This window comes from Oenanthe melanoleuca, chromosome 3, assembly GCF_029582105.1.
Source record: "Oenanthe melanoleuca isolate GR-GAL-2019-014 chromosome 3, OMel1.0, whole genome shotgun sequence".
NCBI lineage: Eukaryota > Metazoa > Chordata > Aves > Passeriformes > Muscicapidae > Oenanthe > Oenanthe melanoleuca.
Window position 1 is genome coordinate 69,170,515 of NC_079336.1, and position 12,721 is coordinate 69,183,235.

Below are 12,721 nucleotides of genomic sequence, written 5' to 3' on the forward strand. Positions count from 1 at the left end.
ATTTTCAGATGTGCTGATTGTATGCCCTTTTACAGCACCAGAGACAGCTGTCTAAATTTGTGAAAGTTTGGATTAAAATCTAGACAGTCCTATGAGCATTCAGCCACACACTTAAAACAAAAAAAAAAAACCAAATCACAGGTCCTTAACTGGTTCACTGAAGAAGCTTAGATGTGGATACAAATGTGTTATAATATACCACTGTTCACATGCTATGCAGAAGAAATGAAGCAGGAGGGCAACTTTGCCCAGAAGCAGGACTTTGGGCTTGTTGGTCCTTTTAATCAAGGACCTTGGAGCTAGATCTTGCTGCCTCCTCTGACATGAGATGAGATTCAGATATTTTTGGCTCTGCACCATTGCAGGAGCTATGGCAAATCCCTTTTGGTGCTCTGAAAGCTGTGTGAGTGAAAGATGTGGTGCACACCGACCTTGTTAGCAAGAATGGCTCATGCTGGGAAGCCTGCCTTGTCTGCTAATAGCAACATTAATGGGGAACATGAGAGTCATTTTTCATAATTATATGAGTGGAAAAAACCAAGAATCACTTAGCTACAGAGTTGCAATCTGAGCATGCTTTCCCACTACCTCACAAAATTAAAATCTCAGCCTAAAGCTGCTGCTAAAGGCTTAGGTTAGGTGTTAGCAGGTGCTACCTGCTGCCCTGGAGCTGATTGTCCCTCCTCTGCTCCCCTGTGTCCTCTCAGCCACCTCAGCACCCCAAGATGCTGGGCAGTGCTCCAAGGCATGGCACATTTCTGAGTTTTAAGGAGCACCATCAACCCAAGGCACAAGCCTTTTGTGAAGCTTTGGGCTTTGCCCCAGGCTCCAGCACCTCCACCACCCTAACCACCATGATGGTAGATTTGGCAATGGCATTTTCCTGCCTTGCAGTAGGTTTTCTTCCCAGCCTGTTGCTGAGGCCAGAAGGGAGATAGATAGTGAAAATTACAATGAAAAACTGCCTTAAAAGAAATAAAAAATCTGAAAAACTGTGAAATTGTGTTGTGCTTTTTCTCTATACAAACAGAGACAGAAACCATCAATAAACATTGTGGGCACAAGGGTGGTCAGAAGCATCCCACACTTGTTTAAAGAGCTCCCAAGGAGCGGCTCAGCAATGCTGCATCTTCATTTTTTTTTGTTGTTGTTTGTTTTTTAGTGGGTGTTTTGGGTTTGTTTGTTTGTTTGTGGCTTTTTTGTTTTTGTAAGACCTATTTTAAGCCCCTTAGGTCTTTTGGGAGCCTGGAAACTCGTGTGTCAGCACAGGTGGTGCACGAGGCATTGAGAGGGGAGCGAGGGGAAAAGAAAAAAGTGAAATCTGGCCATCCTACTGCTGGCAAATCCTCCATATTGTGGTGCTGTGGCATCAGGTAGGAGAAATGCTAGAAGTGATGTGGCAGTTCACCCCATTTATAACAGTTGTGGTTGCTTCCAGTCATGAAAATTAAATACTTGCAGATAGAGATGAGTTATCTAAATAATTTTCATTTGAACTGCATTATCTCTCCACTAATCCCCCACCTCCCCCCTGAGATATGTGAGCCTTTGTGCTTTTTGACTTGTGGCAGCATATGTTTTGGAAGAACATCAGAGTGCTGAGGGCAGTTTGCAATGTTCCCAGCAAGGCTGGAACTTCAGTGTTTTAAAAATTAATTATAAATACTTGCTGATTGAGGTAAACACTAAGATGTCAGCAATTGCCAGCAGCTATCTTTTGCACGTCAGGCACTTATAAGGGCAAGTGTGTTATAAATTGCTCTCCTAAAATCTCTTCTTTTCATCCTTTGTCCTTTGCATGACTCTTCAGAGGAAGTGAGCTCCACTGAGCAGGATTTGGCCTCCTGGGCAGCCTGGATACTTCTTTGAGTATTATCCACAGAGGCAGAGACCTCAAACAGGACAAGACAGCAGCAGGCATTAGACACATGCCTGTTCTTCTGGCCCAAGGAATATATAGCTATAACACTTAATTGCCATTTTTTCCTCTTCTTTTAATTAAAAAGCCCTGAACCAAAATAAGATGGTGTATTCATCCCCCCAAATATACAGCAGAAGTGGTGAATATTTTCCTTTTCAGGTACTTCACAGGACTACATGAAGTGTGCTTTTTTTCCTGGTCCTTCAGAGAGGAAAAAGCATTTATCAGTTATAAAGATCCAAAAGGTGTCCATGTTTTATTTGCCCCCAGGGGCAGATGGAGCTGCCTGTGTGCCTTACTGCAGTGCAGTGTTTGCCATGGCAAATTCCCTCACCTTGGGAGAGCCACCAGGAGAACAAGGACAGGCATGGGGGTCCCCTCCTGAGTGCTGTGTGGCCACCCCGCCTGGCAGAGAGCCCCCCAAGGACACAGCCCAGCCACTGCCCTGCTGAGGGGGGCACTGCCAGTATTTTGTGACAATTTTATCCAGTTGCTAAGCAGCTGGGTCCCAGGGACACAAATAAAGTGAAAACAAAATGTCCCGAGGGAGAGCAGCACTCGGCTCCAGAGCCATGGCAGCCTCTGCCCTCCTCGCTCCCATGCCAAAGGTTTGGGGCTGAACCAGGCCCTGAGTGAGGGGATGGCAAGGGCAAGGCTTTGGGAAGGGGCTCTGGCAGCCAGGGTGTGAGCTGAGCTGGATTCTCCTCCAGGGGATGGGAGGCAGAGCTGCCTGCAGCAGCCTGGCTGAGGGCACACACCTGGCTCTGCAGCCCCCAATTCCAGATGTGTCTGTGCAGGGCCAGAGAGAAGGTCTGTGTCCAACCCACTGCCTGGGTGCAGTTTCTGTGCCTCTAGACATTATTTTATGGCAACCATTCTCCTTGCCTGACTGGCAGCACCAGCAAATCTTACCTTTCAATGCTTGCACACTCCCTCCACGCCTGACCTCTCAAAGAACTGCCCCATTTCACTGCAAAGCAGAGTAGCTCCAGCACAGGGAGCTTAGAAGATCCCAACCACCACACTATATTGTCTCATATCCCAGTGATTAGAGCTGAAATAGGATGTCTGGATCTAAAACCCTTGAGTAATTCAAATAGCATTTACCTCTTTCCAGTCTCCTCTGGTTGTTAGACACTCAGCCTTTCTGCATCAGTTTGACACCCAAATTCAAGGCTGTCATTCATTCAGGAAATGATCTGTGGGACCTTATTTCCCCAAGAATTTGTGGAGTCTCCCTCACTGGAGATGTCTAAGAACTGCCTGGACACAACCCTGTGCCAGGTGCTCTGGGATGGCCCTGCCTGAGCAGGGAGGTTGGACCAGATGAGCCCCTGTGGTCCCTTCCAACTTGACCCATTATCTGATATATCAGCAGGGTATTCTAGGATGCAATCCCATGTAGCAGAACCATTTATTGTAAAAAGAGGAGCCAACACAAGTCTTCAGGGATGCAGTCACATTGCACTAGAGCAATGGCCTTGGCCATCCAGCAGCAGGCTGCCAGTATGGGGATCTCAGCATCTGCTCCAGCTTGAAAGCAGATTATCTGGTGCCAGAGAAAATGGATTTATCATGGCTGATCCCACTCATTTCCTACAGGACATGCCAAGTGACTGAAATAGAAATGGGGTCAGCAATTAATAGGGTAGCTCTCAGTCACTGTTGCCATATGTTGATATGATGATGACTGGTTTATCTATTTACCTGATAAATAGCTTACTGAAAATTCTATCAGGACATGGGTCAAGGAGAGTGGAGACAAAACTCAAGGAGGCTGTTGTATAGACACAGGCATCTTCATAGTTTTCTTCTCCAGCATTGAAACTTGCATAAATATTTCTCCCATTTCAGGGAGGGTTTCTTCATGTCCCTGGGGAAAGGGAACTGGATGAGTCACAATCAACTGCAGCATCAGCTTAGTTTTCTGCCCTACCAGGTTCAGCTGGAGACTGTCTGACTTTCTTCCTTACAGGGACATCATATATGATGTATTTTCTTGAACTGGGGTAGGAAAACTTTTAAGCACAAGCACCAGAGATTGAGAAGTGTCTTAATAAATGTGCCATGCCACAATGGCAGCAGGCCAAGTTGTGGGTTCTGTTGCTGGAGCCAGGAGCTCTGAGATGTCTTTACTCCTGCCATGACAAAGGCTGTTTCAGTTTCTGATCCTTGTAATAAGTCCAGCTTTCTCTGCAGCTCAGGGTAATACCTCTCCAACAGAACCCACAGCACTCTTTTAGAGAGATGTTATTCCTTCCTGAGGCAGGAAATTTCAAGCTTGTCAAAGCACTTTTCTGAGCCAACAAGAGTTACAGTAGAACAATTTTGATCAAAAACAGGTGCACGGCTGGCTGGGAGGCAGAAAAAGAGTCACTGTGCAGTTTGCACAACCCCTGGGGAAAAGATATGCAACTCAGCGTGAGGAAAAGAAAATGAGCTCTGGGCTGAGTGTGGGAAGGTGAATCTGCAAGGAGCTGGAGAGCAACTGCTCCCTCAGCAGCTTGCACTGCAGTCTGCAAACACTTCACAGCAAGTCTGGCTGAACTGGGTGGCATTGCAGCTTGCCTGGCCCACTGGGGAGCAAATGTGCTGCTCCCTTCTTCCAGGTGATGAAAGAGTGTAAGACTTAAGCAGCCACTGTTATCATGGGTTTAAGTCTTGGGAACCAGAAGCAAAGCACCCAAAAGTTCTGAGGAGAAGAGACCCATGTGTTAGGGGGCTGAGTGTCTCATAGGGCTCCCTGATGTCTAGGAATGGTGTATGGGGCAAAGCCTTCTGGGTGAAGAATGCTGCCTGTATGGTGTTTTTGGGGATGGGACACTTTTCTTCATTATTTTAACCTATAGAGACCTCTGGTAAAACCATTTAATGTGGTTAATCAAACACCTATGGATGGCACTGGAATGGAACTTTACCAACTGTGCACAGATTATGCATTTGAACTGCCCTCATGCTCTTCAAGGCATATTTTTGAGGACAGCTTCTGCATTTCCTGAAAAGAGATGCCTATTTCTCCATTACCACACCACACCTGGGAGCTAAGGTGGCCCAAGAAACACCAGACATGGTTCCTTTGCGCTGCCTATGGCAGAAAGACACAACCCATGTTTTGGGCTAACTGAAAAATGCTCTTTGCCTCCTGTGGGGTGGAAATCATCCCACTGCTGCTCAGAATTTCTGTCTGGATTAGAAAGGCTCCTGCCTTGCTGGCAGCCTTTGCAGCTGCACTGTCAGTGCCATAGAATCTAATTTCCTCCAGAAGCCTCTGAGAAAGTGAGAATTGTCAGGATTTTTACTGGAGGTTTCAACTTTTATGATTACTGAGGATATCTATAAAATAGCATTAGAGCAAGTCTTAAAGCTTCAGGAAACTGAATACAAATACAGATCAATCCAAATTTCTTACTTTTGAAGTCTAAACCTTGTTGATAATTTCAGTGGCCCTAACTCATGGTTTGTATATGTCTTGATGTGTCTTTATTGCTCCTGACATGAAATTACCCTACTGGCTTTGTTTACAGGCAAGGATTTCCTTCCTTAATAAATGATTGAAAGTGTTCAGTCAATTAACTCTCCAGAGTCGTTAATTTAGTGGTTTCCTGATCATTAAAAACCAGTTCTTGAAAAGCATTAACACCAAACTACCTCAAGAGTGGAAATTTGTGGTTTAGACCTGTGAAGACCTAACATCAGCTTTCTAATGCTGCTGCATTGTTTGTCTGAGCAGTATTCCTTTTCTCTCCATAGTCTCTTTGCTCTTGGGCATCTCTCAGATGGGGAGACATGGAAATCTACTGCTTCAGAAGCATATTAATATGTATCTTAAGGTAGGCTTGTACACTTCATATAAAATGTGTACTATGAATTGTGATTTTTATATAGAGATATACATATGTTTTAAGTATCTGTAGCACAGCTTGTATACAAGGCTGCCATCACAACTGCCCTGAAGGTACAGACAGCCAACTTTTGGTTCACCATGCATGGATTATCCAATTTCATAATTAACTGGGAAAGGCTACCAAAGCCCCTGTGCCCTGCACACAAAATCACCCATAATCATGGACTCACCTCTGTCCCAAGGGCAAAATTCTGTTTCTCCAGTTACTCATTAAAATGGAAGGCAAAAAATCTCCCTTGTGTTTCTTGGACCTCTGAAGGGAAAGACATAGGAATGTGCATGTGTATCCATGTAGGAACTGGGCTATGGTGCTGTAAGGAAGAGCCCCCTGTGGCCAGTGCAACAAGCCTTGCCATGACAAAGGGCTATCAATCAATCTTGTACCACTTGTTTTGCCTCTAAACAGGAGCCAGACTTCAAAACTCTAAATATTCTCCAAGTGGCAGTGCCAAGCAGGCAACAGAATGCAGAACTCACTGTAAAATGCATTTTTTTTTCCTTTTGGTCCTTTTGCTGTGTATGTTGATGAAGCCTCTACAATGTGATTGGTCTCCTTGAAGCAAGGAACCAGCTGTCCCTGGTGTCCAGCCACAGACCTGAAGGATGTTCTGCACCCTGCAGGTATGTTCTCTGTGTTTCCAAGCTTCTAGCTTTCACCCTGCATATATATTGCACACACAGATTTCTTCCCAGTCAAGTTTGCAGGAGAAAGCAAAACAAAAATATGCCAGGCATTTTTGCCTTTCTTCACGTCTCACTTAGTTCACAGTCCCCACAAGCCTCAGAAGCCCTGGGTAACTCCTGAAGGCAGAGTCAAACACCTTCAGCTCCAGTCAAAATCATGTTTAACACTCAGCACTCAGCCTTTCCCATCTGAAAGGCAGCTTTAGGCTGAGCAGCATTGACTGAAACGATTTATCAAGGTATGTGGCAACTCAAGAGGGCTTTCAGGGCTCTGGAGGCTAAAATTAGACGTGGCAGCTCCATCCTGGCACTGGCAGCACACGATGCTCTGCTCCAGCTGGCCCTGCTGGCTGTCACACTGGGGTGTGATGCTGCACAGTGGGGTGGCTACCAGAGCCCAGCAGCGTCCCCCTGACCCAAGGGGAGCTGTGAGAGCTGCAAAACTGGCCTTCACTGGGACATCCTTGGTGAGAAACCTCCTCACTGCCTCTAGGCAAAGGGCAGGATCTTTACTGAGTCTGTAAATCAAGTTAAAAATAAGCAAAAAGCTATGGATCCATGAATAGAAAGTGCATCCAGCAGCAGCTCCAAAGCTGGCCCCAAATGTGCACCGTGGCAGGCACTGTGGAGGTGCTGCCTCTCTTTCTGTCAGCATGAGCACTGGTGAAATTCCTTGTCTGCCTTCCTCTGGAGGCACAATAAGCCCCTGTTTTCCAAGCAGGAAAACATTTCCATTTCAGGGCAGCAGCTGCCTGCCAGAAACACAGCACTTAGAGATGTGAGGGTGAGCACCCTTGCTAAGAGCTGGGAACCCCCTGAGAAGGGGCCACCAGCTGCACACAGCTGGGATGTGGCAGGTCCTGTCCCACTTTGTGTGAGTGTCCTGGATCATCCATGGGCTGTAGAAAGCTCTTTCTCTGGCAAGTCTGGCAGCTTTTTCTGTTTGTAAGTGTATTTTGAGTTTAAGTTTCTCCGTGAACTCTACTGCTTCAGCAAAGACTTGCCTTTATTTTTACCAGTGGGTGCCACCTCTGCAGGACACCACAGTGTGGGAAATTATTTGGGGCTGCTGGTGGCAGACTGGTCAACCACAATTCCATCCCACAGCAGCATTCCTGTGCAGGTCCCAGCATGGAGCCTATCACAGTGTGGGGACATTTACTCCACCAGCAGCCTGTGTCTCAGCTAGCATCCAGAAAGACATCTTTGCCACCATTTAAGTGGCTTACAAAGGTCTGTTTCTTGTCCTTCCCACCGTGAGGCTGCTTCCAAGTGACTTCAGCTGATGCTTTTTGCAGCTTTTCAGAGGTTTAAAATGATGCTTTGAGCTGTGTGCTGGCATTCAGCCAGAGGTGATGCCAGGATCAGAGCCCAATGCTTTCACTGGAAGTCTCTGAAAGGGATTCTTGATGTACTTTGCATCAGCAAGAGAATATCCAAAGGATTTCAGTGCAGAAAAGTTCTTTGGAATAACTTCAACACTGGAAAAAATGATGTCCTGTAATAACAAAATTGGCAGATTCATTCATTGGGCTACACCTCATACAGTCAGCTGAGGCAGGGTCTCCTCTTTGGCTCTTCACAGAGAAGAACTGTGGGCTGTGAGTAATTTGGGAAGGGGAGCACTGCCATCCATCACTGGTCTCACTGAGGCTGAGACAGGCCATGAGCACCTCATCCTCACCATGGTTATGAGCAGCTGCTCCAGCAAGGAGGTTTTCACATTCTATTTCTATTTTCATTTTCTATTTTATATATAAAAAACTTAATTCAAAAGCCCCCATGGCTTCCATCTCACCAGTCCTTACAAGATGACAAGAGATGTCAGTTACTGTCCTTGGGCTTGGCTGTGCTTTACACACACACAGTGACAGGCATCCCTGCAGGACAGCCTGTAAGGGCATCTCTAGGTGAAGCCAGGGATCTGAGCTCACTCAGTTTGCAGGCAAAGGCTTCAGTGGAGGTGTCCTGCAGCAATGGCTCTGGCACTGCAGTTGGCTGTCCATGGCTTCCATCCCATGGCATCCCCTCGGCACCAGTGCAGGAGGAGGCGCCTCGGGGCTGAGACCCAGTGCTGCTGCCAAAAAGGACAGCAAAGAGCTGGGCTGTGCCTCAGTCTGCTCTGGAAACAGATGACAGATGGAGCTGACTCTGATCCTTGCAGTTTGCTGAGAGCAGAACCGCTGGCAGATTTTCAGTGTTTCAGTTGCTGTTACAAAGAGGGAGCATTTCTAAGCCCCAGTTTCCTGAGTTCAGAAATACATGTATATCCTTGTTTGTATCCTGCTGACACTCAGTGTCCTCCAGGACTGTGACTGCCCCTGCTCTACAACCACCACTGGTTTTGGATCATGCTCTCTTTATGACAGGGCATCTAAAGAGAACATGAGCTGCACAGAAATGGATCAGCTGTTTGTGAGAGGTTGTGAACTGACCACATTTTGTAGGTAGCTGTTAAACTCAAAATCTAAAGTCAAACTCATTTTAAAGGTGCCAAGAGTAACTTGAAACCTATGAATTTTTAAACAGCTGAGCTCTGGATCAATTAAAAATCTTTCAGTGCACCTCTCCAGTAACAACTTGTTTATGTGCCATGTGCTTTCCCTCTCTCTGTAACTGGGTTATAATCACTCTCTTTACAAAGCCACAGGTGGTGCATGCACTTGTGTGGATTGCCTGCTCTTTTTGAGCCAGTCTGAGAGCTGGCATTGGTCCTCTCATCTCAGGAGGGTCACTGCTTCACCAAGGTGGGTTTGGAGTCTCTCAGCCCTGAACAGCTGCAAGAGCAGAGAACAGACAGAGCCACGTCACCTGTGTGCCAGGAGCATGCTAGAGCTGTTGGTCCTTTAATTTCATTTAAACTGTGAAGAACCTCAACCCTATCTTGAGACAGTGGGAAGCTCTGAAATGCTGGATTTCCCCCTGTCATGGGGCAGGAACCCATTTTGTTCCCTGGTTGCAATGCCTGACCCTTGTCTGTCCAGGGTGAGTGAGGATGTGGGGAGTGTGCTGGTCGGGAAGCTGAGACTCCTCAGGTGCTGGCAATCACCTCTCCCATCCCTGCTGGAGCCCCTGGCCAATGCAGCTTCCCTGGAGTGTGTTTCAGCTGGGCTGGGTGAGGTTGGGCTGAGCAGAGTCTCCCTGTGATGGACATACGGGGAGGCTGCTGCAGGAACACTGCCTGCAGTGTATCCTACAAAAGCAGCTTTTTCATCGGACATTTCATGATTTCTTCTCTAACTATTTCTACTGCCTGGCCAAAATAAAAGTGCCTAAAATTAGCTTCCCCAGATAAAGACATTTTTGTCATATTTGGTGCATTCCTACCCCAACACTGAAAGCCAGCTGTTTGGGCTGGGTTACAGAGAGCAATCTGTTTGTAACTATACCGATCTGGCATTTCTAGTCCTGGAATTAATAGCTTTTTTAATCTTTCTACATCCTAGGTTCATTTTTTCCATGCTAAGAGAGTGCCAGAAGAAGCATTATAAACGCTATATAATTAAAACCAGAAGTGCCTCACAGTGAACTTAATTGTAAATGCTAATGGCATTTCTAGCAAAAGTAATACCCTGGGGGACTTGCAAATTAACTAAGAAGAACTCAATGATGTTGCTTCTATGGATTTTAACTGAATCTGCGCAGTTAAAAGGAGTTGGGAGTTGGATTTTTTCATGTCAGTTGAAATCCTCTGAAACTGGGGTCACTGGCTGCTGGGTAAAACCTGTGAGACTAGATTCAGAAGCCACCTCTGATTCTGTTTTTTATTATCATGTAGCTTCCCTTACCAGGACATTACCATTACAACCCAGTTTTTCCATCTGCTGTTCTGGCTCTACACTGGTGTAAGTGACTTGGCTTCAGGGAGTGGTATTGGAGTGAGAAAAGAGCTGGGCTCCAGTGTGAGGAAAGGGCAGGGGCAAGGCTGGCGACCTGGTGGTTGGGCTGATGCCAGCAGAGAGACCAAGGGCTGGCTCTGCACATCTCAGGGCTCTGCACCCTTTAGGATGAAAAAAAAAAAAAAAAAAAAAAAAAAAAAAAAAAAAAAAAAAAAGTTGATAGAGACAAAAATAGTGTATTTAAAGAATGCCCACAAAAATCCAGTGGTCTCTTAATGGCCGTGCTTTGCAAATACTTCTGCTCCTGGTTTTCCAGCAATGCGTGAGAAGCTCGCCCAGGGGTTTTGAAACTGAGTGCTTTAGGAGACTTTGCTGTAACTGGTGAACCTTCCTGTGGCTGCAGTGGGAGTTTTGGCAGGAAGGCAGAAAACTGGAGAGTGAATAACAGCTCAAGATGAAAAGTTTTCCTGTGCTGTGTTATGGGATGGCACAAATGGGCTGCAGGTGGGCTCTGGTGCCTGGTTTGTGAGCTGCTGGTGGCCAAATGCCTCGAAGGGAAAGTGTCCCATCCTGGCACAGGGCCCTTTGCTAAGCTGCTGCTGCAACAATCCCTGCTGCTGGGGAGTGAGCCTGAGGGGGAAAGCTTTCTTTAAAAGGGCAAGCCCAGGGCTGGAGCAGGCTGGACTGGAGGCTCTTGCTCCATCCACCAACAGCAACCCACCCCTTGAGCCCTGGAGAGCTCTGGCAGCCCAAAAGGCACAGCTGTCTGCCAGGAGTGACCTAGACCAGTGATGGGGCAGGGAGAGGTCTCCATCACTGGCTCCAGGCTTTGGCATGTCCATGAAATGCTGGGAAAGGGAGGAGAGAATGTCATTCCTGGCAGAGAGCTGCTGGACACATCAGTGACAAGGAGCTGCATGAGGCTGGAGGGGAGAAGTTGGTTCAAAGTCATAAGATCTTGCTTATGACAAACATGATTTGCTTCTTCCCAGCCAGGGCTGGTTTGGAACCAGCTGGTGAAAAGAACATCCAGGAGGGTACTTTGCTTTTCCCTAAGCTTGTTCCTAGTCACCAGCCCTCCTGAAATGTTACTTGTGAAACCTCAGTGATGAGAATCTTCCCTGGGACTTTTGTGGGATTTCCACAGTCAGATTTGAGGCCAAAGTTAGCTGATGGACTCAAAGCTTGGGTGAAGGCTAGTGGTAGAGATAGGGTACAACTTGCCCTAAGATTGGAGCATTCAGAATCATTTTATGTGGGATTTTTTTTCCTTTCTCAACTCATTTTAGTGGTTTCTGGAAGAAGATCTGAATGAAATTTAACATGCCAGGGGTGCCCCAGTGAAAGCAGGTCCCTGATGCCTCACTATATTATTAAAATGTCTCACAACTTTACATTTTCTTACTAATAAGGCACTGCATGGCTCTTAGTGACTGCTAAACCATTCTCTTGGTGAGATGGGAGCCAGAGAGGATGAAAGAGAGGACAAGCAAGAAGCAGCACTCCTGTGCTGGCAGGATGGGCTGAGAAGTTCTCGTCTGTCAGTACTTTTGCAGTGACTTTGGCCAGACTCATTTTCTGGAGGGTGTCTCAGACTGCAGGCTGGGATGTGCTGAGGGCTTGCAGGCAGTGGCACAGCCCAGGGCAGCAGCTCCCAGCACCTCAGTCCCTGCAGCAGTCACTGCCAGCTTGGTGGGAGCTCTGAGGTGCCCTCCTACATGCTCTGAATCACTGGCAGCAGCTCAGTCTCTTCAGGATGGATAAGTTATGAAAAAAAGCTTTAATTACTAGCCACAAACATTTGCAGTATTCTTGCCTTGGAGCAACTGAGCTGCAGCCAAACGGGTGGAGCCCAAAGGGATCAGCACAAAACTCAGGCCAGAGCAGGGTTTCTTAAACATAAGCTTATAGGCACACACCAGAAGTTTCTTTCTTGGCAGATGTAAGGCCTGAAAAATGTGTCAAGGAGAGCAGGATGTTCAGTTAGAACTTTAATTACAAACAGCTGTAATAAAGTCTGGGCTTCCTACAAGTCAAAATAAATGTTGCCACCAAGCTAAGTGGAGCCAGTACTACAGCTCACACATCTTGGAAATGTCAGGGTGGAGAGGACCCATGGAGTGAATTTTCTGCTCCCAGCTGAACTTTGTTTTTCCTTCCATCACCTTTTTCTTCTTCTCCCATCTCCATCGAGATGCCACTGCATCTTTTCATAGCAGCCAGCATCTCACAGCAACAAAAACATTTCTCCTGAGATAACTGGCACCTACTGCAAGTGGGACATTTTCAAAGATTGCCTTCAACTCTGGTTATTGGACTTCAGAAAACAAACTCAGGAGATAAATGACCCATTGGACTTAAGAGTCACTGGCA